The following is a 23,764-nucleotide window of genomic DNA, read 5'->3' as shown; positions in this document are numbered from 1 at the left end:
CATCATGTCAACGTGCAGGGAAATGGCAGGAATGTGTCGTTTTTAAGGCAATATGGTGCGTTCCTGCATTTTACCCGGTGCTGGAGTACTTTTGGCTGCCTAGCACCAACCCAGACACCCTTGCACCATGGTGGAAGTGTGCCTGCATTGTAATGAGGATTGTTTTTGTACAGGAAGGGACATCTTCCTGCACAAAAACAATCCTCTTTCTATGTGTACTGCCGAATGCAGCACACATATAAAGAGGAAAACCGAGGAGAAATAAACATATTTTTTCTCGTTACACCTCACCCGGGGAGGGTTAAGTTTGTGGCACATTCCCAGGTCTGCCACTTCTGGTAAATCTGGGACTGCGTCAAAATCCATGGATGTTAATTAGGAACACCCATGCAACACTCATAGAAACGCCTCCCTGGTGCAGAGTAATTCAATACAGCGATTTGTGCTGCATTACATTACTCGAGATTTGTGAAGCCACTTAGGGCCATGCAAGGTGGACTTGAGTGGCTTCATAAATCTCATTTTTATTATGTGTTGCACTTGCACCACGTTGTGCGGTGCAAGAGTGATGAAAGAGGCTCATAAATGTGCTTCTATGTTACTCTACATGGGCTGTTTCCTGCACAACACTCGTGTAGAAGACATCTATGCGCTTCACTTTAGTATTTTGAATGCTTACATTATCTTCGAGTTAATGTATGTTTTTCTGACAAGAGAGCTCGTAAACACCGAGAATCAATTACTGCCCTGCGTGCAACACTATTGAATTTAAAATACATCAGTGTCCAGGAATACGGAAATCAATGTTTTGTTGCAGTGGCGTAACAAACCTTGAGGGGGCCCCCTGCAAGGTACATGGAGGCTCCCACCTACGGGCTCAATCAGGAGCTCTAGGGCCAGCGTACTGAGCTGAGGAGGCCCCCTGCAGCTCGGGGACCTTCCCGCACCGCTGGGGCTGAGGGGGCCTATGTAACGCCACTGTTTTGTTGAGTTAAGATACAGAGTACTGCCCTTTCCAAAACCATGTAACAGATGAGTAGTTCCATGGGTCGTAGTACAAGGTTTTAAATCCAAGACTTTTCTTGGATGTCTGGATAGGTGCATGTTAGTGGTGCCTGGAAATGGAATATTTTTTGCACAAAATGTATAGTTTTCTGAAATAGAGTGTAGAATAGAGTGCGGCCTACGGGGCACGGTTCTTAACTGGTTCTCTTCTTTCCTCAATGAGCGTCAGCATTCGGTTTGGTCCCCTCCTTTCTCGGCTGCCATTCCCCCATTAAATGTGGGAGTACCTCAGGGCTCAGTGTTGAGCCCGACCCTTTTTAATATATATATGGCCCCTCTAGCCTCTCTTGCTGAAAAATGTGAAGCTAAGATCATAACATACGCTGACGACTCCCAAATCCTGTTTTCTTATGGGAAGGATGAACCGTTTAACGAAGTTTTAATCAGGGAATGTCTGTCTAATATCTTTGGATGGTTTCACCTGAACCAGCTAGCCTGTAATTCGGCTAAGACGGAAATCATCTTTTTTGGCCACTCGCCTGGAGACGAATGGAAAAATTGGTGGCCTCAGGACCAGCCTTCACCACCCAACCCCGTGTCCACTGTGAAAAATCTTGGAGTCTTACTGGACTCCGACTTCTCTATGAAGTCGCAAGTGAAAGCTGTGACTGGCACTGGTTTCAGGCTCATCAAAATGTTGAGGAACTTTCTTTCCCTCCTGTCCAGGTCTCATAGACAGACTGTAGTGCAGGCTCTTGTTATCTCCAGATTGGACTATGCAAATGTCCTTTATTTGGGTATTCTGAAATTTCTTCTGAATCGCTTGCAATTAGTTCAGAACGCTGCAGCCAGGGCTGTTCTGAGGGTCGGTCCTAGGACCATTTGGCTAGCCTTTTCAGGGAACTTCATTGGCTCAAAATAAAAAATAGAATTGATTTTAAGGCTTTGGTCCTTGCTTTTAAGGCACTTCACAATATAGGAGCTGCTTATCTTAACAAGCATTGGCATAGCCAATAGGTCTCGCCTTTGGGACCTTATAAGTGTTTAGTCATGCAACAGTTGATGTTGTTGCACCAAGGATATTGTGTTGCATAACTAAATACTTCTAAGGTCCCAAAAGCGGACCTATTGGCTATGCCAATATTTTGTAGAGCGCAGCGGTCACCATAATAGAGTTTCTTGGCACTGGTGTCAGCTTTTTAACATTTTACGAAATGACATCAGGTTATCTAGACTAAGAGAGGACAGAAAATGGCAGAATATTCCAGTGCCTGGCTGCAGCCACAGTAAAGACCCTACAGTCAGTCATGAGGTGGGCCTTTGGTAAATTAAATGTAAACCTGATTTATGGCATTAAAATTGTGGATTGCATTATAACCCACCTAGGAGGCACCTTGACTAACCACTGGGTAGTCTAAGCTGAAATTACAACCTGTTGACTGAATATCACGATGAGGACTAGAGAGGTATGACTGACGTAAGGATGTGTGGGGTGCCATAGCTAGAAAGCAAGTTTACAAACCGTCACAAAGCTCACCCCTGTGTTGTCTAATTTTAACTGTTCATGTCCTGCAGAATGCCTCAAGGAAGGTCTTGTCGTCTGCACTGCCTCCAGCTCCTAATTCCCTGCATGTGTACCGGTAGGTCCCAACCCCCAGCTCGTCGCCATGGAAATGAACACAGTAACCACCAGATGACATGGAGTTGTACTAATGACATGTAATTGATAAATTAGCAGTCCGTAAAAGTAAGCAGAACCTCTAAGGTAGAATCATAGGTAGCTGTTTATATCCGCCTCTGGGGTTCTAATGTCTCAGGAAGTCGCTGAGCGTCGTGAATCAATCAGGATGAAGATTAATAACGTCTTATTAACTTTAAAAACAGCACAGAAGAAATGAAATAATCGTGAGGTCCTTGGGACAGAGACAGCGAGAATAAGGGACATTGGCAGCTTAGCTACAAGGATTTCGGGTAGAAGCACAGAAAAGTACAGTTGCGCTTACAGGACAGAAAGAATTGGAAAACGTGAAAAGTTCCACTGCACTCCTGAATTAGGCTCCCTGACCTCCTAAATCGCCCCATGTACGTCCATGATTAATACATCTTAAACAGCTGAAACACAAAGGAGAGGGTATATCGCCTTACAGCATATGAAGTATCGCCTACTTATTTATCCACAATTGGTTACCTTATCAAGTAGCTAACTTAAAAATCTCACAACACTAGAAAGCTATGGGGGCGAATACGTTTATCACCATGCTACTGCTGTTACACAAAACGGGGTTATAGTTTTGTAATATTTCTGTGGCTAGCAGGTACAATGGAAGGAAGGTGGGCGTGCAACTTGCTCTGATAGGCTCAGCTGAATGAATATTCCCCTCAATGTATTCAGATAACTAGCATTTTAACATGGGCTGTAATGTGGATAAAATGCATTTTGAGGTGTATTTATTCGGTCTCCAGGATAGCCGCCAACACACCTCACTTAAAAACAAGTATTGACAAGGTCAATCGATCTGGTATTGGTTGTAAGCCTCTTTACTTTGTCAATGCTTGTTTTGTCACGCAGTCCAATTGAAAGACTGATCTTTCACTTGGAGTGCAAGACAACACAAGCATTGACATTCACTTACAGTGAAGGTAGCCAATAGCATTTTCCTTTAACCCCTAGTGCTCCACGTTATAAAATAAAAATACATAGCCAACAGATTTTAATTCCCAACGTTACGTAGGAGCATAGAATGTCCTCCGTGCTTTTGGTGTAGATTTAAGAGTGTTAGACCTGTCAGCCCTTTGGGTGGTCCCTCCTCATCATTATTTATTTTGTCCCACTTTTGCCTCAAACCCTGTGTGAATTTTTCCTTTTTGGGAACCACCAGACTTTTTCGTGTTGCTACAGATTCAGGGAACCATTTTAGCTACCCCTGAAACTTCTGTCTGAGGGCCTGAAGCACAAAATGGTGGCCACCTGTGACATCACCAGCATCCACTGGAACCTACCAGCACCTTCCAGAACATTCCAGGAGATTCCAGAACCCTGTGACCGTTGGAGGCGGTTTAGAATGTTGGGAGGATAAGAGAGGCAGTTGGCAGTTGGAGCTGGCAGTTGGCACCTGACTGGTGAAGAGAGAGGAGCACAACAGTGAAGGAGGAAGGAGTGAAGCAGCAGGGGTGGAAACTTGTGCCTGGAGTGGGGTCCATAAACCCACCCTTGATACTTGTCCCTACTGATGGATCCCAGCCTATAGCCCTGTGTGGGAAGAAGACAGAAGAAACTTATCCTAAGGACCTGGACAGCAGGAACAGGCCTTAGAACCAAGAAAGCAGCAAGATCCTGACCTGGAAACTGGTTTCCCTGGAGTCCGGCGTCGAGTAGCCTGAGACCTGGAGCCCGAGGTGGAGAAGCGGCGCTGACTGAAGTAGCAGACGTCGTACTCGGAGCCGCCAGAGGTCGTGAGAGGGCGCCGACGGAGGTCGTGAGGAATACCAGAGGTCGAGGAGGAAGTGAACCGAGGTCGAGCGAGCGGCGTCATCGGAGGAGTGAAGTCCGCCCTCCGGAGTCGTCGGAGACCGAGGTAGAGGAGCACCGGAGGTCGGGAGTGAGGATCGCACTCCGGAGTCGCCCGGAGCCTGTGAGGAGGAGCACCGGAGGTTGGGGGTGAGGATCGCACCCCGGAGTCGCCGGAAGTCGACATCGAGGCCAGGCCGGCCGACGTCATCGGAGCCGAGAGCGCCATCGGACCGGAGCCGCCCGAAGTCGACATCGTGAGGAGACTGCCCGACGCCGTCGAATCGGAGGTCGAGATCGAACCGAGGCCACCGACATCGGACCGGAGCCGCCTACCGGCGTCGTCAAAGAACTGACATTGTGCCGAGGCCGCCGAGACCGAACCGGAACCGCCTCACGGCGTCGACACGACTCCAGCGGCGTCGGAACATCAGAAAAAGGGCAGTAAGTGGAGTAGAGGGCGCCTAAGGCCCTGTGGAGACCTGAGAGACTGCTCTAAGGGGCTAGGGAGGTGCTGAAACCCATCTGACTGTGCCTGGGGTGAACTGGGACTAACCTAGAGAGGTTGTGTGGAGAAGGAAAGCCAGGGCATTGGTATTTCCCCCCTTTGATCTACCTCAGTTTAGGCCTCAGCCTTGTCCCAGCCAGGGAGTAGCCCCCCTCAAGCCTTCCACAACCCTACAAGCTGTGCCTGGGCCAAATCAGCCCTTAAGAATTGAAGTGTCATCCGATTACATGAGTGTTGCTGTATACTTTTAATTATTTATTGGGGGTACTGTATTTATTGAGTTTTTACCTATTTATTGCTTCACTATATTTATAGGTCCACAGGACTTGATGGTGTACAATATTTATTGGTACAGTATTTATTGCCTCAAAGTATTTAATTGTCTGTATATATTGCACTTGTATTTATGCCCTGTTATTTATGATCACCCCTATTTATTTCATCAAACAGCCAATATTTATTTGACCTGCACTAATTGAAACTTGTATATTGTGATTGACCTATTTATTTTTCCAATCAGCAACTAAGAGAAAAAGATAAAGAAAGAATATTTTCATAATTTTTACGGTGTAGAGTCGTTTTTGGAACGGATGCACGCATGGTTATTGTATGGGTATATTGTATGCTTAGCACTGCGCCTGTTTCCTGACCACTCGAGCCAAGCTACCACAGTGTGTTCGGGGAGTCCACCACCACCCTTTCAGAGTGGGAGTGTGGTTTTCCAACATAAATTGGTGTTCAGTGGTGGGATAGAGCTGTGCCTACATATACTCAACAATAACTGTGGGTAGTCCATAGGCCTACACCGGGAGTTTTCTCACAGCGGCCTTCCTAATTGTGGGTTTTTGTTTTTTCCAAATTTACTCTGGTGGTGGGAGGAGGTATTACTAAAGGTACCCCCCTACATTGTTACTACACAAAACCTGTCCTCTAACCTGAGTGGGCAAGATGGAGTTTGTTCTTGAAAATCTAGACACGTACACTGTGGCCCAACTCAGGGAGTTTTGCCAGCGAGAGGGGGTGTACTGTCCCCCAGGAGCAAAGAAGGGTGCACTCCAAACCAGCTTAAGGGCTTGGGGGGAGGCACGCAGGGAAAGCAAGGCTGAGGAAGAAGACAGGGATGGAGAGCCTGACCCCGAGGGGGCTGAGATGTACCAACCTGAGGTGGGGAACCTGTCCGCAGGGCCCAGGACACTTTCTAGGAAGGGCAGCACTGTCTCTAGTGGGGGCTTATCCGAAGTGGAGTTAGCAGACCGGAGAGAGAAGAGACAGCTCACATGGGACTTAGCAAGGCTGGAAAAGGAGAAAGAGGAGCAGAGGATGGCCCATGAATTGCGCCTGAAAGAAATAGATCTTCAGATTTTGCGAATCGGGGCACAACCTGTTCCCAATGGTGGCAGCCAAATCCAAGAGTCCACCAGGGAATCCAAACCTTACCTGCCAAAGGACATTGTAGCGAGCTACGGGGCGGGTGACGACATCGCCAAGTGGCTCGCAGCCTATGAGGTCTCATTGAGGGCCCATGGGGTTCCAGTGAAGTATTGGGGGGGGGGGGATTGTACAAATACATGCCTCCAGCTGGTAGGGATGCTTTATTGGCCCTCGAAGAGGAAGAGCAAACCCACTACCCCACCATGAAACTGGCGCTCATCAGGAAGTTTGGACTAACTCCGGAAAAGTACAGACAGAAGTTCAGGGGTAGTCACAAACTGGGCACACAGAATTGGGTGGACTTCCTGGACTATGCAAAGAAGGCACTGGAAGGTTGGATTCAGGGCAGTGAAGTAAGGAACTACGAGGAGCTGTTTGACCTAGTATTGAAGGAACACCTACTCGAGAAATGTTTCCCTGAACTGCGGCAACACCTGGTGGATAGCAAGCTGACCAGTCCCCGGAAGCTTGCTGAGGAGGCGGACATTTGGGCTAGTACCCGGGTGTCCACAAGTGGGACTGGAGGGGATACTCAAAAGGCCGGACAGGGCGCCCCCCAGAAGAAAGAGGGAGGGGAAAAGAAAAAGGAGTTCTCCAAAGGCCCCCAAAATAACTTCCAAGGGAAGGGAACAGGATTCACCTCTAAGGCTAACCCACCCAGAAACCCTAATCCTGGCCAGAGTCAGCAGCCAAGGGTTGTCCATTGCTACGAGTGCGGTGGCGTTGGACACTATAAAGGAGATCCGAAGTGTCAGAAACGATCACCCCCTCCCACTGGAGGAAAGCCCCCCGGAGTAGCTAGTGTAGTGCTCGGGGAGGAGATGCCCTTAACTAAGGGAAGGGAGTGGGCGGGTGTCACTTTAGTGTCCCTGGGAGAACGGGAGATGGTTCCTAAGATCCAGGTGCCCGCAAATACTGCAAAGTATGGGCAGTGGATCACCATCAACGGCCAAAGAGGGGAGGCTCTGAGAGACACAGGAGCCAGTATGACTATGGTGCGTAGCCAACTGGTGTCTCCAGAGCAGGTAATTCCCGATGTACTCCACCCAGCCGCGATGGCTGACGGCAGAACAGGTCACTATCCAGTGGCCGAGGTTCCCTTTGAATGGGGGGGGGTTGCAGGTTCACTTCGAGTTGCCGTAAGCCCTGCCGTGCCAGTCGATTGTCTGCTGGGCAATGACATGGAGCACAACGCTTGGAAGGAGGTGGAATACCGGACTCATACCGAGATGCTGGGTACACCTGACTGGGCCTGTGTTAGCACAAGGTCCGCGACTACCCGAAGAGGGAGTTCATTCCGGCTGGAGCCTGGAACAAAGGCCCAGCCAGCTGCCAGTCAAGGGAAGAACCGAGGACAGGAGGAGCCTGCCTCGGCGTCTCCACCCCGTAGGACGGATAGGCCACCGGAGGTGGTGGACCAGGAGTCTGCGGAGGGGGACGTTACCAACCTGGAGGACCTACCCATCCCGGCCGAGTGGCACGTGGAGGGAGGCCCGTCTAGGGAGGAATTCTGCCAGGGCCAGAGGGAGTGCCCTACCCTTGAGGGGCTGAGGCGACAGGCCGAAGCCCAGGCAGCAGGGAACGTTGAAGGGAACTACAGTGTTTACTGGGAGGATGGCCTCCTCTACAGTGAACCCAAGGCACCCCTACATGGATCGTCACGAGCCTTGGTAGTCCCTCAACGTTATCGAGCCTTCCTTTTAGAGTTGGCTCACGAGATACCATTGGCAGGACACCTGGGGCAAGACAAGACCTTCGCCCGTCTTGTCCCACACTTTTATTGGCCTCAGATGAAAGTGTCGTCCGATACCTACTGCCGGACATGTGTGTCTTGCCAAGCCAGTGGGAAAACAGGGGTGAAGCTGAAAGCTCCCCTGGAACCACTTCCTGTCGTTAGCACCCCCTTTGAAAGGGTGGGCATCGACATTGTGGGTCCATTAGATCCACCGACTACAGCTGGTCACAGGTTTATCCTGGTTCTGGTGGATCATGCCACACGGTACCCAGAGGCAATACCTCTGAGGACCATAACAGCACCTGTTGTGGCTAGGGCCCTGATGGGAATCTTTACCCGAGTGGGTTTTCCCAAGGAAGTTGTGTCCGACAGGGGGACCAACTTCATGTCAGCATATATGCGGGCGATGTGGAAGGAGTGTGGAGTGACCTACCGGTTCACAACTCCTTACCACCCCCAGACCAATGGTCTGGTGGAAAGGTTTAACAAAACCTTAAAAGGCATGATCAGAAGTCTGCCTGAAAGCCTGCGGAGGAAATGGGACGTCCTCCTACCCTGTTTACTTTTTTCCTACAGGGAAGTGCCACAGAAGGGAGTGGGCTTCAGCCCCTACGAGCTTCTGTATGGGCACCCTGTACGCGGACCTCTTAACCTGGTGAGAGACGGATGGGAAAGAACTCCCAGAAAGCTCCCCCAGGATGTGGTGAGCTACATGCTGGCCTTCCGGAGCCAAATGGCTAAGTTGTGGAAGCAAGCTTCTGACAACCTGGAAGCCAGCCAAGCAGTGATGAAGGCGTGGTATGACCACAACGCTCACCCGGTGGAGTTGGAGCCTGGCCAGAAGGTGTGGGTGATCGAACCCGGAGAGCTTAGTGCCCTCCAGGATCGCTGGTCAGGACCCTTTGAGGTGTTGGAGAAGAAGGGTAAGGCTACCTACTTGGTGGACCTGAAGACCCCTCGTCAGCCCCTGCGGGTGCTGCATGCCAACCGCCTCAAACCCCACCACGAGAGGCCCGAAGTCATCTTGATGATGGTGACTGACGGAGGAGAGGACGTGGAAAGCGAGCCTCTCCCTGATCTGTTTGCGTCTCAGGAAAAGGATGGGTCGGTGGAGGGAGTGATTCTCTCCCCATCTCTAACTCCTGAACAGCAGGAGGACTGTCGCCAGGTCCTGGGGCAGTACTCTTCGTTGTTCTCCCTTGTCCCGGGTAGGACTCACCTGTGCGTCCATGACGTGGACACAGGAGACAGCCCACCTGTGATCTACCGGATGTCAGACAAGGTGAAGGCCAGCATTCATAGTGAGGTCACTAAGATGCTGGAGCTAGGAGTGATTGAACCTTCTAGCAGCCCCTGGTCCAGTCCGGTGGTGTTAGTACCGAAAGCTGCACCACCGGGTGCCCAACCAGAACTGAGGTTCTGTGTGGACTACCGGGGACTGAATTCAGTGACAAAAACTGATGCTCATCCGATCCCTAGGGCGGATGAATTGATTGACCGGCTGGGAGCTGCCCAATATCTAAGTACCTTTGACCTTACTTCGGGGTACTGGCAGATCTCTTTGACTGATGGAGCAAGGGAAAGGTCAGCCTTCTCCACGCCCAATGGCCACTACCAGTTCTGTGTGATGCCCTTTGGGCTCAAGAACGCACCTGCCACGTTTCAGCGCCTGGTAAACCAGATCCTCACCGGAATGGAGAGTTTCTCTGCTGCTTATCTGGATGACATAGCCGTCTTCAGTAACAGCTGGGAGGATCACTTGCGTCACCTGCAAGCTGTTCTCCAGGCCCTGAGACAAGCTGGATTGACGATCAAGGCCAGCAAGTGCCAGATCGGGCAGGGGTCGGTAGTGTACCTTGGACACTTGGTGGGTAGGGGAACGGTGCAACCCCTCCAGGCAAAGATCGAGGCCATCATGGCCTGGGAACCCCCCAAGACACAGACTGAGGTCCGAGCATTTTTGGGCCTCACGGGATACTATCGCCGCTTCGTGAAGGGGTACGGTACCATCGTAGCCCCTCTCACGGAGCTCACGTCCAAGAAACAACCTCGACGGGTAGTCTGGACGGAGGCTTGTCAGCAAGCCTTTGAGAGATTGAAGAAGGCCATGTGCGAGGCCCCGGTCTTAAGGGCCCCAGACTTTTCCAAGGAGTTCATTGTCCAGACAGATGCATCAGAACATGGCATTGGGGCAGTGTTATCGCAACTCAACGAAGAGGGTCTGGATCAACCCGTGGTCTTCCTATCCAGGAGACTACTTCCCAGGGAACAGAAGTGGAGTGCAATAGAGCGTGAAGCCTTTGCAGTGGTATGGGCTCTGAAGAAGTTGCGGCCATACCTGTTTGGCTCGCACTTCCTAGTTCAGACCGACCACCGACCCCTTCGTTGGCTGATGCAAATGAAGGGGGAGAATCCCAAGTTGTTGAGGTGGTCTATTTCCCTACAGGGGATGGACTTTCAGGTGGAACATCGGCCTGGAGTGGACCACGCCAATGCAGACGGTCTCTCAAGGTATTTCCGCCTTAGTGATGAGAACTCCCAAGGGGTTGGGTAGCTCTCCCCACTTTCAGCTGGGGGGGACGTGTGTTAGACCTGTCAGCCCTTTGGGTGGTCCCTCCTCATCATTATTTATTTTGTCCCACTTTTGCCTCAAACCCTGTGTGAATTTTTCCTTTTTGGGAACCACCAGACTTTTTCGTGTTGCTACAGATTCAGGGAACCATTTTAGCTACCCCTGAAACTTCTGTCTGAGGGCCTGAAGCACAAAATGGTGGCCACCTGTGACATCACCAGCATCCACTGGAACCTACCAGCACCTTCCAGAACATTCCAGGAGATTCCAGAACCCTGTGACCGTTGGAGGCGGTTTAGAATGTTGGGAGGATAAGAGAGGCAGTTGGCAGTTGGAGCTGGCAGTTGGCACCTGACTGGTGAAGAGAGAGGAGCACAACAGTGAAGGAGGAAGGAGTGAAGCAGCAGGGGTGGAAACTTGTGCCTGGAGTGGGGTCCATAAACCCACCCTTGATACTTGTCCCTACTGATGGATCCCAGCCTATAGCCCTGTGTGGGAAGAAGACAGAAGAAACTTATCCTAAGGACCTGGACAGCAGGAACAGGCCTTAGAACCAAGAAAGCAGCAAGATCCTGACCTGGAAACTGGTTTCCCTGGAGTCCGGCGTCGAGTAGCCTGAGACCTGGAGCCCGAGGTGGAGAAGCGGCGCTGACTGAAGTAGCAGACGTCGTACTCAGAGCCGCCAGAGGTCGTGAGAGGGCGCCGACGGAGGTCGTGAGGAATACCAGAGGTCGAGGAGGAAGTGAACCGAGGTCGAGCGAGCGGCGTCATCGGAGGAGTGAAGTCCGCCCTCCGGAGTCGTCGGAGACCGAGGTAGAGGAGCACCGGAGGTCGGGAGTGAGGATCGCACTCCGGAGTCGCCCGGAGCCTGTGAGGAGGAGCACCGGAGGTCGGGGGTGAGGATCGCACCCCGGAGTCGCCGGAAGTCGACATCGAGGCCAGGCCGGCCGACGTCATCGGAGCCGAGAGCGCCATCGGACCGGAGCCGCCCGAAGTCGACATCGTGAGGAGACTGCCCGACGCCGTCGAATCGGAGGTCGAGATCGAACCGAGGCCACCGACATCGGACCGGAGCCGCCTACCGGCGTCGTCAAAGAACTGACATTGTGCCGAGGCCGCCGAGACCGAACCGGAACCGCCTCACGGCGTCGACACGACTCCAGCGGCGTCGGAACATCAGAAAAAGGGCAGTAAGTGGAGTAGAGGGCGCCTAAGGCCCTGTGGAGACCTGAGAGACTGCTCTAAGGGGCTAGGGAGGTGCTGAAACCCATCTGACTGTGCCTGGGGTGAACTGGGACTAACCTAGAGAGGTTGTGTGGAGAAGGAAAGCCAGGGCATTGGTATTTCCCCCCTTTGATCTACCTCAGTTTAGGCCTCAGCCTTGTCCCAGCCAGGGAGTAGCCCCCCTCAAGCCTTCCACAACCCTACAAGCTGTGCCTGGGCCAAATCAGCCCTTAAGAATTGAAGTGTCATCCGATTACATGAGTGTTGCTGTATACTTTTAATTATTTATTGGGGGTACTGTATTTATTGAGTTTTTACCTATTTATTGCTTCACTATATTTATAGGTCCACAGGACTTGATGGTGTACAATATTTATTGGTACAGTATTTATTGCCTCAAAGTATTTAATTGTCTGTATATATTGCACTTGTATTTATGCCCTGTTATTTATGATCACCCCTATTTATTTCATCAAACAGCCAATATTTATTTGACCTGCACTAATTGAAACTTGTATATTGTGATTGACCTATTTATTTTTCCAATCAGCAACTAAGAGAAAAAGATAAAGAAAGAATATTTTCATAATTTTTACGGTGTAGAGTCGTTTTTGGAACGGATGCACGCATGGTTATTGTATGGGTATATTGTATGCTTAGCACTGCGCCTGTTTCCTGACCACTCGAGCCAAGCTACCACAGTGTGTTCGGGGAGTCCACCACCACCCTTTCAGAGTGGGAGTGTGGTTTTCCAACAAAGAGGTTTAAGAAATGTAACATTATTTGTGAGTAGGGCAAATGTGCGTTTTATTACGGGCGTGCGAATATGTGTTTATTTTACGATTTGCTATGATGTATGACTAAAGCTGGGGATCTTCCCAAACTAGTATACACGTACATCCCAAGCTCGGAAAATAGTTTTTGAAAGTTTTGTAAGATTGAGCCTCATAATGGGTTTGGTTGCAGCACAGCCCTGCTGTAGTAAATACACAAGCAGGTAAAGCAGCTCAGACAGGAATGCTAAAAAGACCACCCCTCCATCACACTATTCTAACTCTGCATGACCAAGCAAGGAAGATGCGTCACCCCGGGGCTTTTTATCCCCTCACGAACAATGCATTTCACATATCACAGCTACCTTCACCATAGGTGACTGTATTTTGGTCTTTCACTTTGCCTAAAAAAAAAAAAAAAAGGACTGACAACGCAGAGAGGCTGACAGCAAAGCCAGATGGGCTGGCTTTGCCAATGCTTGTTTTTAAGGTGAGGTGCGCGAGCTGATGTCTTGGAGTTTTAAGTCCACATGACGGCCACAGCCAATGTTAAACTACCAGTACTTAGCATCGCATTTTTAAGGGATAATATGCCATGGGGCCAAGTTCTACTGCACGCAGCGCAATTCAAGGAAGAGACAGTTCAACAGCTTCTCCCCACTAAGGTATAGTTCCAAATATTTGGTAGGCTCAATCCATTTAGATTAAACCAACAATTCAAATAGCGAAATAAGGCGAAACATGAATGAGTCAAATACAGTACCTTAATATTTCCTCTTTTATTATATAAATATCAGTGTATCCTTTACTGTAAGAATATAAAATGTTTTAAAAGGATCTTTTTTGTACAAATTCACAAACAAGTACAATTCGCCTGTAGGGATTTGATGTGGGGAAACTTTCAATGGTTTGGGCCGTTAAGGTTTACGAACACAAGTGGTGCGCACGCAGCAGCGCTCCAAGTGAAAGTAATCAGAAAGCTGGCAGCTGTGCACGTTCACGCTCGCGTGAACTCAAGCATTAGGCCAGCAAAAGACGGTGGGAAGCACTTTTAAAATCCCACTTACAAAAGATCGAGCAACAGCGCATGCGCTGCTGTAGGCTCGACCTAAAAAGCGAATTACCCCTTATTGTCCGGTGAGGACGTTGAGATCTTCTGCTCTTTATTTGCTTCAGGTGCCAAATTTCCTTTTAACCAGAAAGGGTGGTCGCTCCTTTCAGGTGATGGTTAGCAAATTATGGAACACCCTCCCTCTTGACCTCAGAAGTACCTCTGAACTCTTCAGCTTTAGAAAGCACCTTAAAACCTGGTTGTTTCTCTTATAGACTGTAGTCGCATCGCTTGGTGAGGTCTTAAAGAATCGCATACGAGCTCCTTGATTCTTGGCAGGTTACTCCTAGCGCCGGGACACTCTTTTTGAGTAGCCGAGAGCTTTATAAATCTCTACTAACATAACATAACATAACATAACAATATAGCCTATTCCACAAAATATGCATACAAATAAAAATATACGGCTTACCTTGCATGCAAAAGTTACAAGGGATGGCATTAGGAGATGGGTTTAAGCAGAAAATCTATTTTAGTGGCTATTTTACTGTTCCTACAAGACATTTCCTAATCAAACTACTCTCTTGTTCCTGAAAATGCACTAACTAGCACAACCACAAAACAAATCCAATTAAATGTGCATTATGTGAAATACACAAGTGCTGCAAAATTTCCCCCATGTCATAAATATTTTGCCTAGGCCTGGGTCAACTGCATGTCTGTGTGTGCCTAATGCACTCTCCAATAAGCCATCCCAGCCGTGGGACGCTTTCTAACTTGAAGGCACTCACCATTGTAAACATTGTCTAGTACAGGGGTCTCCAACCTTTTCTGTAGTGAGAGCTAATTCTGCTCAAGGAAAGTCCTGCCGAGCTACTAACATATTTTATCACTGTAAAATGCTGATGATATGTATTAACATTACACTATGACCACCCTAAGCACAATAATCAGTAGTAACCACCCAAACATTCCAGGTGAAGTTATCAGCAGAATGCTAGGAAAACGTTTATCAATATTAAATGCTTGCAATCAAGTAACATTTGAATCATCAAATGCTGTATGCCACAATGGGTATTACCACAGCAGTAAGTCTTCCCAACTGAAATTGAATTATCAGTCAGCTAACAACTTTGAATGTGTTTTAGAATTGCAATATTTTGTCTTCATTAGCATCTTAGTTTTTGAAAATACACATATTTTTCTATCAAAACCACTTTCCACTTTGAGCAATCAAATCAATTTTCCAGAAGAAAAACCTTTTCTGAAAAAGCATATTTATTCCTTTAAAAATCAAATCAGTTTGCATTGTTAGAAAATACACAGTCCCTAAACATCAGCTTTTCGTTTTCATTGAGTACCGCCATGTAAAAATGCCTCTCATGAACAAATTCAGGCCAGTCATGCTCTTAATATGTCAGTGATGGCAGCAAGGATGTAATTACTAGACTTGTATGCCCAAAATAGTCAAGGAGGAAAATATTATTGCTATGGCACAATTATACCATGAACGGGCACAATTGCGTCAGAGATAACACTCTTATGATGGGGACCAGCATACAAATTTGGCAGTCCTTGACACTAGGAGTAGCTTTAAGGAATCAACACTGTTTATTAGGGAAGGACACAATGTCACACACCCACAAAAATGAATGTGATGCTTCTAATTTTCTTTACCCTGGATGCATACTCTCTTCCCTCAGCTCTTTGGATGATCATTCACCCAACTAACACATTTTCACTCTAGTTCTTGCAGTCACACACTTTGGCGGGTCAGCCCTGGTTACTGCTCCCACTATTCTTTGATGTCACACACGGTGTGACTAATAGAGCAGGGTGTATAACATGGCCAATCTCCGTCTTAGGTAGATTTAAAGTGGAGATAGATGGTTCATGTTGCAGACCCATTGGCCAAAGCTGTTGCCTCCACATGCTTCAACACCCTCCACATACTCCGCAAGTCCTTCAAAGGGACCCCCCGGAATCTGTCACCCATGCACTCCTTACCAGCAGACTGGACTATGGGAATGCCCTCTCTGCCGGAATCAACCAATCTCTGCTCCACAAACTCCAGACCGTCCAGAACGCCGCAGCCAGATTCGTCCTCGGCATGTTATTTATTTATTTATTTTATTTGTAAAGCGCCTGAATCACCCTCAAAGGGGTATCTCTGCGCTATGGAGGTGCATGAGTAGGCCATGAAGGGGGGCATGTTAAAATAATGCAGTTTTGAGGAGCCTTCAGAATTGAAGGTGATTAGGGCATTGTGCCGCAGATGAATAGGAAGCTGGTTCCAGTAGAGAGAGGCTAGGTGAAAGAAAGCTTTCCCTCCCAGTCGCGATGTTTTGTTAGCTGGGGCCTTTGCCGTTCAAGGCCTTGTGTACAATACAACAGATTTTAAAATTGGTTTGTTTACGTACCGGGAGCCAGTGGAGTTGTTGCAGGAGAGGAAGAGAGGCAGTTCTAGGGATAGCATTCGAGACAAGGCGCACCACAGTGTTTTGGACCACCTGTAATCTGCTCAGCGAAGACTCATTAGCTGAGACCAAAAGGGCGTTACAGTAGTCTAAGCGGCTTAGTACCAGTGCCTGGATGAGAGTTTTCCATGTGGACAAGGTAAGGAAGGGGAAGATTCGCCGTAATAAACTAATTACATGAAAACAGCGGTGATAGCAGCGTGCTCTTTAATGGTCAGTGCCCGGTCTAGGCATATGCTGAGGTTCTTGACTACGGTCTTAGGGTCTGGGGGATCGCCTAGATCCCCTGGCCACCAATCTTTTGACCACAGCAATGGTGCGTCCCCCTTAGCAATTCTAGCATCCCACGGCAAGACTACACCACCCAGCAACTACGAGAACTCCACTGGCTCCCCGTCGAAAAAAGAGTGGCCTTCAAGCTGCTCACACACACCTACAAAGCCCTCCACAACACCAGACCCCAATACCTCAACAAAATAATCTCCTTCTACGTCCCCAAGAGAAACCTCCTCTCCCCTGACCAGGCCTTGGCCGAAATCCCCCGCCTCCACAGAGCCAGAACAGGAGGCAGATCCTTCTCCTACATCGTGGCCAAGACCTGGAACGAACTCCCCCTCAGCATCAGAAGAAGCCACGCACTGCAAGCATTCAGGAAGAGCCTCAAGACTTGGCTTCTCGAATGACCGGAGCTGCCCAAACGCATCCCCCCCAGCGCCTTGAGACCCTCAGTAGTGCGCTCTATAAATCCCCGATTGATTGATTGATAGGCCAACACAGTGTGTGTTTGAGTGTTATCAAGAGGCCCTGCCATTGTTTTGGATGTCTGTAACTCTTACGGGTAATGAAACGAGCAGTGCTGCCTTCTTTAATATACACAGAATCTCTGAGATCAGCTTGGTTTGGCTTCACCTCTGAGAGCTACTTTGAGGGTGCTGGTGAGCAACCAGTAGCTCCCGAGCTACTGGTTGGAGACCTCTGGTCTAGTAGGTCTCACCTTGCTGGTGTTGCTTGAACATGAAATCCCTTGAAAAAACAAGAGACAAAGGGCATTTGGCAAAACATGAACAGATATTTAATGAAATGGATCAGACGGGAGAAAAGTTACAGGCACAAGGTTTGAGGACTGTTCCAATTTACAATATGTCTGCGGTCTCTTTTTATTCATTTCATTGTATGCAATAAAGTGTTTACCCGGATTGAGATGTCACGGTGACGTGAGAAAGAAGTTTAACTAGAGAGCTACCTATAAGGCATTGAGGCGCACGAAAAGAAACAGTGGACTTTCGGCAGCCCTGACATTAATTTTGGATTTACTATTTAACATTGATATCTGTTGTCACTCGAGTAATATCACTGGGACCTTTAACAGTGGGGATTGCACTTGGATGGCATGAACCTCAAGGCGCCTTATAGCACATATCATAGACAGGAACAAGCTCTCTGCAGTTGCAGCAGGGATTGGGCATAACATTAGGTTTTTCTGCCCATAGTTCATACTCGCGAGATGTATGAATGAAGCTAACCTTATTGGAATGATCCCTACAGGTGTTTGTTAATAATTGCTGGAGAAGATTATTTATGTAGTCATGAAGAAGGTGGTTTTATTCAATACAATCCACCGAAATGCACCAACGCTTACAGTATTGTTAGATTTGTGGAACAACAAAAGCTTCTTGACATGAGGTGATTCTTGCAATGGGTTGTTTTAATAGACTTCTACAAATTAACTAGATTAGATGACAAATGTAAATGTTGTGTGTGTGTTTTCTGCTTCTTAGTACTGTATTTATTTTAACTTGGTGTATCGATTTTAACAATTTTATTGAATTTTAATGAACATTGAAAGCAAAATATTTATTTTTTTAAATTAAAGTCAGAGCTACATAAGTCATATTTTTGTGTTTTCTTTCTGCAGCACTCTGCCTTTTCTAGATTGAGAGATTGTATCGTTGAAGTTTAATTCAGATGAGGTGTTGTTGAATGAAATTCTCAATGACTGCCAAGGGAAATATTTGTGATCATTATGCAGTAAAGTGTTTCCAGAGGTCCATGTAAAGCAACAAATGTAGATGCTGCCTTTGGAGTCATAAATTAATTGTCTAATGTAAAATACAGATGGGCCCAAACCTTCCCTGGACACAATGCGGCCAGTGGGTAGCATGTCCAGATGTCCAGCAGGGGGAACACCTGATCACTGCATGTGCTGTGTCCTGATTGGCTGTATGTTCCTAACATATGTGGCATCTCACTTCATGGTGTTTTGGGGAGTGTGCATACCCCTCCAGCCATGTGTGCTTTATTGGGGCCAATCTCCCTGGACCATTGTGGTTTTGCTGAACGTACCTGTGGGATTGATCTGGGATTTCCTGTTCTTGCATTTGTCTGCCGGCTACATGCCACCCCACCTGTGACTTATCAATCAGTGGACTCAGGCCTAAGTCTCAGAGCCTGCCTGACTATGTATTTGTGAGTAGGGATTGATGTGAACAGGCAAACTAGTAAATAAAGATGTGATTTCCTTCTTATACATGAGTGAATTGTTTTTCTCATTCATAATCAAAGGAGAGTGAGCCCTGTGGGTTCCATAGGATCTATAAAGTCCGGAACTAACCTGAAACCCTCAACCAATCTTTGCCACTGGTGGTGTAGAGTGATCACCACTATGATGTGTTGTTGGGCGCCGTCATCATGGGGTTTCGCACCTAGGTATTCGCTTCCCTAGGTGAGTAAAACCTCCATCCTAGAGGAGGTAATAGTGGGATCCATGTGGTGTTTCATTTTAAAATTATCTCCTTCATAGTGTAAAAAATGTTTGAATGAAGGTGAAGTATACAGGGGTAAGATTAAAAAGATGAAATGGTGATGTTCGGCGGACCTGCAAATTGTCCTCCACATCACAAATCGGTGGTCAACATGTTTCAGCCTATGTTGCCCTAAAGGGTCTAGGCTTTTGTCAGTACCAGAGATAGAGGTTCAAAGGATCCCTCTCTGATCGTTTCTTGTATGCAGACCTGTAAGTCTTTTACTTACATGTCTTTATTCTGATCTTCTTTGCTGGAAAATTATGTGAGCTTTCATTGAGCCTGCATCTTTTTTAAAAAAAAAAGAAAAAGATCATCAAAAACAGGGGCCCCCAGTCGGTGCGCCTTATCCGTTTCTTTTAATAAGAAGCCATTTACTTTCTTTAAAGAAAAACCCAAGTATTGACATGTTCATTTACATCTATGCATGAATTTGACATATTCTGCCTGATTCAAATACCATCAAATTTCATTTAACCTACATGTTTCATTGTACTGTGCAAGCTGTAGTACTTTTGTATAGTAGAGCTACTTAATGTTAGAAGTGTCTCTCAATGTCACAATTAAAATGTAGAGAAAGTAGAAAAATAGAGGGGGGAGGGGAGAAGAGAGATATGGCGAGTTCTCTTGTAAGGTATTATCCTCACTTTTATTGTGTACACTTGTAGTGAAAATGTTTTTCATATTCACATTGACTTTTTCAATATTATCACTAGAATTTTCTTTTCATAAAGTTGAGCCTAAAGGCATTCAACAGGCTATGCCAAAAAACATATTGACTAACTCAGCGAGGCACAGTTTTTTGTTTACCTAAAACATCTTTGAATGCAGTCTTAACAGGGAAAATTATCCCAGACTGCTTACCTCAAGGCATCACTTTCATGGGCAGATTGAAGAAAGTAAGACCGGTGCTGGTATCTGTGAGTCATACATATATCATTTACCCTCAGGTGCGTGCATCTTTTGTCCAAATGGAAGATTCTGCGACTCTGTCACCTAAAATGGCTTCTTCTTCTTTTTCCTCTTCCACAAGTGCTTCTTCCGCAATCACTAAAGCATCAACTAAAAGGTTGAAAAAAGAACCTCCATCCCCACCGAAGCAACCATCATCTGTATCCATGGATCTGCTTTTGTAGGAGAACCGAGCTCTACGCCTGTTTGTTGAGGAAACAAATTCAAAATTGCAAGTTTTAACGGATGGTTGGACAAAAATGGAAGAAAGAATTACCAATGTAGAACAAAGAGGAGATGGGCTCATACCTAGTCAAAGTTGACAATCTTCATTCACAGCTCACCTCCCTGCAGAAACAGGTTGAAATCTTTGAAAATAGAAATCGTAGAAATAACCTTTGTATTTATGATTTGCCGGAAGGCTCTGAAGGTGACGACTCCATCACACTTTCTTCAAACAGTTTTTGCCAAAAGTGTTACACTTACCTGACGACACTCCTCTCAACATCCAACGTGCACATAGATTGGGCCCTCCGCATTCAACGTCTTCAGGTAGGAGGAAACCAAAATGGGTCATTTTATACTTTCTTGAATATACAGATCTTCTTAAGGTGCTGTCAGCGGTCAGCTCCATCAAACACATCTTTTCCTCAGGATATCAACTCTTCTTCTCACAAGACTATGCAAAATCCACGGCGGATAGGCACAATGAATTCCTAGCAATGAGACCAGCCTTACGTTCAATTGGAGCTCGGTTTGGCTTATTTATAACAGAGACTTGGGCAGAAGCTGCATCCGATCCCGATTTCACTACTGCCATACCCACGGGATTCAGAGCCATTAGAGAAGACAGGTCCTTTAAACAAGGGGGTGGAGTTGCCATTATTTTTAGGGACCAGTTCTCGGCCATTCATCATTCCGTCTCTACCCCTTCCTATGAAGCTCTCCACTTCTCGTTTACACTTCATCTCAAAGTGACATTTAAGGGAATTCTTCTCTATCGTCCACCAGGCACCCGCATTACGTTTTAAACTAATTTGGACAGTTTGCTCAACCAGTTATTTTAAACTCAGATTTTACCATTCTTGGAGATTTTAATTTTCACTTAGAGGATTTAGGAAACAAAGATACTGTGGAGCTATTGGACACCCTTAGTTCTTTTGGACTCACTCAATTGGTGCAATCACCCACAAATATATCGCCGGGCATAGGTTGGATTGCGTTTTTTCTTCAGCTCAGGGCCTCAGGATCAAGGAAACGCATCCCTTAATTTGGTCAGATCATTCTTTAATTAAGTTCACTCTCCCTCTTTCTAGGGAAGGAAAGGATGATGCCAGTAAACGTTCAGCCTTTATTGGGAAAGCCTGGAATAAAGTAGACAAATTGTCCCTTGATTCGCTCCTAGAAACCTCCCCCCCCCCCCCCCCTCAGGATCAGGTAGACCCTGCTGTCACCAATTATACGAATTGGATATTGGGTGCAGTCAATGCCTCAGTCCCTTTAAGAACTTTTTCAGCTAATAGGTCTACGCCATCTGCCCCCTGGTTCTCTGAATGCCTCCGATTGGAAAAACAGCGGTGTCGTCGTCTAGAACGACGCTGGCGGGTAAACTATGACGAGCTGGAGAAATCAGTCTACAAAAAAGCATTATTAAATTATAAAAAACTTCTTATTTCTGAAAAGAAAATATATTTTACCTCTCAGATCGACTCAGCCGCAAATTCCTCTAAGGAATTGTTTGCAGTGATCAATAAGTTATCTATACCCAACAACTCAGGCAGGCAGGTCAACCAGAAATGTTGTAATGATGTTGCTGATGTCTTTAAATCTAAGGTCTTAGACATCTTCCAAGCATTTAGAAAGGTTTCCGATTCTGACCCAGCACCACTTTTATGCGGTCTAGGTTGCAATGATCATTTGCATTTGTGTTTTCTCCGATTTCAATAGACACAGTAAGAAATCATGTTCTTCAAGCTAAGTCGGGCTCACCTTTAGATCCCTGCCCCCCGAGTTTTCTCAAAGAACTGGCAAATCTGGTGAGCCCATACCTTACAGACATCTTTAATTTGATGTTCTCCTCCGGTGTTTTTCCGATTAGTTCGAAGGAGACATCTATTCTGCCTCTCTTAAAAAAAAAACACTCTTGACGCTGCCAACCCCACTAACTATCGGCCCATTGCTAGATTGCCTTTGCCAGCTAAGATAGTGGATAAAATAATGAATAATCAATTGTCACTATTCATAAATGCGAATGGTTTGCTGGATCATACACAATTTGGCTTTCGTAAGGACCATAGTACGGAGCTGGCATTGATCAAAGCCTCTGAGGAGATTAGAGCAGTTATGGACGGAGGAGGCACAGCAGCTCTGGTGCTCCTTGATCTCTCCGCGGCTTTTGATACGGTGGATCACCTCCTCCTGCAAAGATGCCTGGAGGGACTAGGAGTAGGAGAGACAGCACGAGCACTTTTAGCCTCCTTTCTCACTGATCGTAGATCCACTGTGTCCATGGATGGCTTCAATTCAGATCCGTACACTCTTCCATGTGGTGTCCCTCAGGGTAGCTCATTGAGCCCCACATTGTTCAATATGTACGTTTCTGAAATAGCGCCCCTTATTCGGGAATTTGGTTTTAATTTGACCACCTATGCCGATGACACCCAGATTGTGGTGGCGGCTTCTAAATCCCAACAGTCTCCAGCCTCGCAGTTCAGATGTTGCATGAGTGCAATTAATAAATGGATGACAGCGCACTGCCTGAAGCTTAACTCCAGTAAAACGGAAGTTTTGATTTTCGGCAGTGTGCAGCCTCCCTGGAATGATCTGTGGTGGCCTGCTGAGTTGGGTTCCCCACCCAAACCGGTGGTTAAGGCTAAGAAATTGAGTGTGTTAATGGATAATAGACTTACTCTCCATCATCACACAAATGCTGTGGTGTCTGCTTCACACTTCCTCATTAAAAAAATAAGGAAAATCTTTCCTTACATTCCCGATAACACCAGGAAAAAAGTAGTCTCATGCCTTATTTCATCTAAGCTTGACTACTGTAATGGTTTATTCCTTAACGCTCAGAAGCAGCAACTGCGCAAACTCCAGATGATTCAGAACTCAGCAGCTCGCCTCATATCTGACATCCCTAGACACTGCTCAGTTTCCAACGAAATTTGCAATCTTCACTGGCTTCCCGTTTCTCGGCGTATTGTTTTTAAAGCCTTACATCATATAGGTCCTTCTTTTTTGCAGGATCATTTTACGTGGTATCAACCCACCAGACAGCTTCGATCCTCGGGGGCACGATTGCTGGCTGTGCCGAGAATTCATAAAGCTCACTGGGGTGGACGCAGTTTTTATTTCGGTGCATCTAAACTGTGGAATTCTCTTCCCTTTTATCTTAGGAATGCCAGTTCTTTGACCGTTTTTAGAAAGCAATTAAAAACCTGGCTCTTTCAATACTAGGGGTAAGGTTGCAGCGGGTCATTGTTGGTTCAAGCGCCAAGACACCTCCGGGTATATGTGCGCTTTTATACATTTTTTTAACATAACATAACATACTCCATCCATGCCCCTTCAAAGTCACTTTTAATAATAACACCATCACTTACGAAGATCCAGTTAAGCTATGCAGCTTTCTCAATATGCATTGTCCGGAAAAGAGGGATATTCCCAGCACACGTTTCAAGTGATTATTTACTGGCTACGCCGTTCTTCACACCTCCTCCATTGACTCT

At 47.0% G+C, this 23,764-nt stretch overlaps 1 protein-coding gene across 1 annotated transcript in view; it reads right to left on the bottom strand.

Moving 5' to 3' along the window:
- Window positions 1–23,764, bottom strand: part of LOC146866144 (G protein-coupled receptor 54-like) — a 708,070-nt gene that overhangs the window by 54,854 nt on the left and 629,452 nt on the right. The window lies entirely within an intron of this gene.

This window comes from Triturus cristatus, chromosome 2_1 (assembly GCF_964204655.1).
Source record: "Triturus cristatus chromosome 2_1, aTriCri1.1, whole genome shotgun sequence".
Taxonomy (NCBI): Eukaryota; Metazoa; Chordata; class Amphibia; order Caudata; family Salamandridae; genus Triturus; species Triturus cristatus.
Note: the sequence above shows the minus strand (reverse complement) of the source record. Positions and strands in the feature narration are given on the sequence as shown.